Raw genomic sequence first — 6000 nt, 5'->3', positions numbered from 1 at the left:
CTCTTTGGACACTTTGGGAGTTTGTGATAGTGTAATATCCTGGGCAATGTCATTGCAGTCACCGTTTAATGGTGCAGGTGGCAACAGTATCATTCTCATGTCATCTGGTCATAGTCACTCTTCTGAGTTGCTTTAATTCACATTCCTCAATACTAAAATAATCTTAAAGTATAGATACTACTTCAGTATAGCCTATGACAGTGCAAATGCATAGTCGCTTGCTTTGATATCCCATTGACTTGGACTCTCCTGCAGTAACCAGGATTACTGACCCCATCCCCCTTTGCTTTACCTAAGTAAGCTGGTTTCGAACTCCTGACCTTGAGCCATCCACCCATCTCGGCCTCCCAGAGTGCTAGGATGACAGGCGTGAGCCACCGCGCCCGGCCTACGTAAGAACGCTGGGCGGGAGACAGGCAGCCGCTTGCTGCTGGCTTCACAATCGCCCCGTGCGCTTTACCTGCAGAGACTGGCTCTGCTCCCAGTCTCCCAAACTCCAGCTCCTTTAGCTACTGCATCTTGGTGCCTCCAATCCACAGGCAGAGCTTCGAATTGCATTCATGATTATTTCTGTGAATAATTTATCTAATCTCTTCAGATATGTGAACCAATGAAACTGAATTTTTTAAAAGTAATGTGCGCAGTGTAAACTCATGCCTTCTTTTTCCCCCACTTGTTGTTGGACTAACAAGGTCCCAGGCAGAGGTGGTGAGACTCGAGGCAGGAAGAAGTTCAGAGCTAAGAACCAGGAGAGGAGGGCCCAGAGTCGAGACTGAGGGAACTTCCGCGTAAACACGGCTCCACTCAGGAACTGGCTCCAGGATGGGGACCTGGGTGAGGGTCTAGGAAGAACCTGCACAGCCGAGAGGCTACGGCAGGGGTGAGGATGCCCCTGGGTGTGGATGTCCCTGGGGTGTGGGTGTCCCCCTGGGGTGTGGATGTCCCCTGGGTGTGGATGTCCCCCCTGGGGTGTGGATGTCCCTGGGGTGTGGATGTCCCCCTGGGTGTGGATGTCCCCCTGGGTGTGGATGTCCCTGGGGTGTGGATGTCCCCTGGGTGTGGATGCCCCTGGGTGTGGATGTCCCCCTGGGTGTGGATGTCCCCTGGGGTGTGGATGTCCCCTGAGGTGTGGATGTCCCCTGGGTGTGGATGTCCCCCTAGGGTGTGGATGTCCCCTGGGTGTGGATGTCCCCTGGGTGTGGATGTCCCCCTAGGGTGTGGATGTCCCCTGGGTGTGGATGCCCCTGAGTGTGGATGTCCCCTGAGGTGTGGATGTCCCCTGGGGTGTGGCTGTCCCCCTGGGGTGTGGATGTCCCCTGAGTGTGGATGTCCCCTGAGGTGTGGATGTCCCCTGGGGTGTGGCTGTCCCCCTAGGGTGTGGATGTCCCCCTGGGGTGTGGCTGTCCCCCTGGGGTGTGAATGTCCCCTCTGGCTGTGGATGTCCCTGGGGTATCGTTGTCCCCGGGGTGTGCTTGTCCCCAGGCTGCAGGCGGGCCCACAGGGTTCTAGCGGGAGGGCATCGAGGCACCCGACCCCATCACTGCCGGCCGCAGGGACCACCTAAACCTGTCCCCTCCCCGGAGGCCGGCGGCAGCGTGCAGGCTGTCACCCGCAGGGCGCAGGGCCACCCCGGCTCCCTGATCATAGGGCAGAGTCCCGACCAAGACAGAAAAGTCTAGTGGGTGAGCAGTGAAGAAAAGCTCGGGTGCGGACGTGTTTGGAGTCGGCCAATTCTCTGAACTTGCGCAGCGAGCTGACCTGCGCAGGGCCCGGCCCAGACTGGCCGCGCCGAGGGCTCGCGGTCCGCTGGCATCGGTCACCATCCGGCACGCTGGGGCCACAAATCCAGCTCGCCTCTTCCTTCAGTGGCTCCTCTGGGAGACAAAGGAACTGTGAACTCAAATGCTCACCCGCCCCCCCACCGTCTGACTGAATGGACCCCCTTGTGGCCAAAGGAATATTCTAGGGCAAAGTTACCTACCTGGAGGAGGTCAGACATGCCTTATCATGCCCCCTCGCTTCTTGGAGACTTCCTTTGTAACCCATTCACAGGCCTAAGGGTATGCAAGACACACCTGCAGGCCCTCAAGTCATGCAACAAATGGTGGCTTATCTCTGGTAAACAGTTTATGTTAGAACATCCCAAGCCTTTAGACAAAGCTTCATGACTTTAGCCAATTACAATCTGAAGGATCTTTAAACCCACCTGTAACCTGTAAGCCACCCGCTTAGAGATGGCCCTCCTTTTTGGGCCAAACCAATGTGTGCCTCCCACGTATTGATTGATGGCTTTACCCGTAACCCTTGTCTCTAAAATGTATAAAAACCAAGCTGTAACCCAGCCACAGCGAGTCCACTTGCCCAAGGCCTCTTGGCGGTGGCTCCGGGTCATGGTCCTCAAATTTGGCTCAGAATAAATCTCTTTAAAATTATTTTGCAGAGTTTGGCTTTTTTTCTGTTGACAGAACAAGGAGGAATAATCCGGGCTACGACGTTCACCCTGTGTCCCTGCAGAGAGCAGGAGACCACGTGGAAAGGCACGGGTCACGCCATCTACACACACGCACACGCACGTGCACATGCGCGTGCAGGTAGCACACCGACCCGTGACCGTGCACGCGGCGCTCTGCTCTGCCCCTGCAAGCGTGTCGAGGAGCAGCCGGTCTCAGCCTTGTGCTAGCGACACGCGTCGCCGCTGTCCTCACTAGCTGCCAGGGGACCCGGCACCAGTGTGACCCTCAGCCACCTGGAAGGAGCGGTCCCGAACTGCTCAGCGCCCAACAGGAGGCGGAGCTGCCGAAGAGGGGCCCGGGCTGGGCGTGGGGAGGATCGGGGTGCAGGTGGGGGTACAGGAGCCTGGGCCAGGTCGGGGTGCAGGCGGGGTTATGGGAGCCTGGGCCTGGTCGGGGCGCAGGCGGGGGTACAGGAGCCTGGGCCAGGCAGGGCCGAGGATGTGAGATGGGAGAGACACCCCCAGGAAGCCACACTGACAGCTTCCGGAGCACTCCGGGTTCTGCTCTTCTGGGAGGCTGTTCTCTGCTGGGGTCACACTTAGCAGTGACCCTCCACGGAAGGTTCTAGTTCATTGTATACTTTGAAAAACTAGAATGATGGACATGAGGGAGTTGGTAAGACTGTCTCACAGGTGTCTGGCCACTCTCCACTGAGTGGCTCTACAGCGCGTGGAAGGAGGGGTGGCTAGCTGGGTGGTGGGGAGGAGGGCAGAGGGAACACACACATAAGTTTGTTTCATTGCTACATCTCTACAAGAAAAAATCTCGGTTCCTTGCACTTTAAATATCAAGTAACTGAAGTTCAGAAAACTTACATGAACCGCCCAAGATCCCATAGCAAATAAATGGCAGAACCATGTTCCCAACCCAATTCCAACTCTTGTCCCCTGTGGCACACACTTCGTCTGGAAATTCGTGTTAAATATTAATAATTACTGAATTCGATATGCACATGTGGTAAGCAGGACACATGTAACACCTTTACTGCTTCTTATGCACTGGATGACTCGAGTTTGCAAAAAGGACAAACAGATTTTGGTTTTGGATTTTCCCTTTTAGGGGTGCCCATCTCTATTCTCAAAGGAATTTTTGGCTGAAGAAGATAATTTCAAAGTAAAAATGGTTTGTTCTCTTCAGATCCCAGCAATAAATCAGATCATATCAGGCATTTCCTAAAAGTAAAAACTGTATTCTCTCTTGCGTTTGGTATCTACCAAGAAGAGGCATGAAGTCATGAACTATTACTCATCGAAGACGTGAGTTATTATGACATGAAAACGGGTAAGGATTGAGTCCACGCCCACACGGAGGAAGACTTGCTATGCACCAGGTAAGACGGGCAGCTTTTGAGTGACTGGAAAAAGAAAACGGCCCAAGTATTTAGTTCAGGTACAACTCGCCACGGTCAAAGAAGTGAATGGCGGACGCAGCCCCCAGGTGGAAGATCACTTTACCACTCGCCCCTTCGGGAAGCGTGTGCAGGGTGCTGGATTAGCTCACGTCACAGGCAAACGCTGTACCCAAAGGCCACCAAGAGCCAGCAGCTCACATAGAAGTGGGAGATGGGCTTGTAATTGGCTTTAAATTAAGTGGTAAAAAAAAAAAAAAAAAGGAGATAATGGGGAAAGAAGCTTTTAAAAATTCTATCTAGTTGAAAGTGGAAACTTGTTGGCCTTTAAAAAATATGTCTCTGAAGTGGGCAACATTCTGCACGTACTGACTGTAATTCATCTTCTAAATAGCAGCGTGCTCTAGTTGAACAAAAGAGTAGCGGGGAAAGGACAAAAGACCAAGACACCCCAAAGTTCTGAAAGTGTGGTCCCACGGTCGACCGACCCCAAAGCCACAGAGCAGCTCTAAGGAGTGGCAGGAACTGATTCACAGGGAGGAGGAGGCTGCAGCGTCGGCTGATCTCCCACAGCCAGCCGCGCGCCTCCCGGGCCGGTGAGGGCTTTCCGGAGCGTGCGGGCCGCGCTGAGCCGGGTCTCTCTGGGCCGGAAGTTGCTGCCATCGTCCTTGCTCGGTGACTGCCCTTCAGCCCAGTATTCCCAAGCTTAGGCAAAGAGATTACAGGTTTGAAAGACAGGAAGATACTCCCACTACCCTACTCACACATATGTATTGCCAGTGTTAGCAATTTCCTTGGAGCTGAGATCTGGGAAGCTGATCATATCCCCCATTACGAGCCTCTTGGTGACTGTTCACAGCCAGGGCGTGGAAATGGCGAGCTGGGGTTGACTCCACACGGCGACCCTCTGGACTGGAAACTGTGAAGTGTTTAGCTCTAATGCCCCCTGACTAACACCCTCTCCAACAGTTCAGAAAATTTCTGCTGGGCGAGGTGGCTCACGCCTGTCATCCTAGCACTCTGGGAGGCCGAGGCGGGCGGATTGCTCGAGGTCAGGAGTTCGAAATCAGCCTGGGCAAGAGCGAGACACCGTCTCTACTATAAATAGAAAGAAATTAATTGGCCAACTATTATATATAGAAAAAAATTAGCCAGGCATGGTGGCGCATGCCTGTAGTCCCAGCTATTCGGGAGGCCGAGGCAGGAGGATCACTTGAGCCCAGGAGTTTGAGGTTGCTGTGAGCTAGGCTGACGCCACGGCACTCACTCTAGCCTGGGCAACAAAGCGGGACTCTGTCTCAAAAAAAAAAAAAAAAAAAAGAAACAGAAAAAAAAAAGAAAAAATTTCAAGAACTATGAGAATATATAATTTTTAATAAACTGATCTCGAAGTACAACCGTTGGCCACTGACTTGGCAACCACAGGGAAACCCCATGTTGCTGCTTTTAGGTGGTCTCACCATCAGACATTTAATCATTAGAAGAGCAGCAATTTATGTGGAAAACATGCTGGAGAAATTCTCAAAAGAGAGCTGCAAGCAAGAATGCAAGAGTGGAATCTACTAGTGCATGTAGCCATTTCTCATTTTTCTTAAATTAGAAAAATTACAATGTACTAGCCATAATGTGCTACATCCTAACATTCCCTCAACTCTCTGAGGTTGAATCAGCCCTAGCCTCCCCCCAGACCCGGACGACCACCTGTAGGGCGAGGAAACTTCAGCCTGGACTTCAAAAAATGACAGTTGACTTAAGTTTGGCACGTGACAATAGTCACCTGCTCCTCAGAGAGTGTAACCTGCTTATAGTAGTCGAAGGTTAGGGGAGGCAGATAAAATCGGATTTTTTTTTTTTTCCCCTTCACTCATATAATTTGAAGATTATAGAATGTAGTTTTTAAAGGTCAGAATGAATTGCTAATTAAGTGGGGCCATTTGAAATTAGCAAATAAAACTGCCACTCAGCATTGTGACTAAGGAGCAATTCATCACATGGAGGCAAAAATGGCAGCAAAGCATAGCCAAGGGGAAAATGATTTCTCATCTAGTTAAACTAGCGCCTTCGCATGATGCTACTAAGAAACGGTTAGATGTTAACTGCAGCCCTTTCTCTTTAGGGTTAACCACTTCGGGACCAGCG

Source organism: Microcebus murinus, chromosome 24 (genome assembly GCF_040939455.1).
Source record: "Microcebus murinus isolate Inina chromosome 24, M.murinus_Inina_mat1.0, whole genome shotgun sequence".
Taxonomy (NCBI): domain Eukaryota; kingdom Metazoa; phylum Chordata; class Mammalia; order Primates; family Cheirogaleidae; genus Microcebus; species Microcebus murinus.
The sequence above is the reverse complement of the archived record's forward strand: the minus strand, read 5'-3'. Positions refer to the sequence as shown.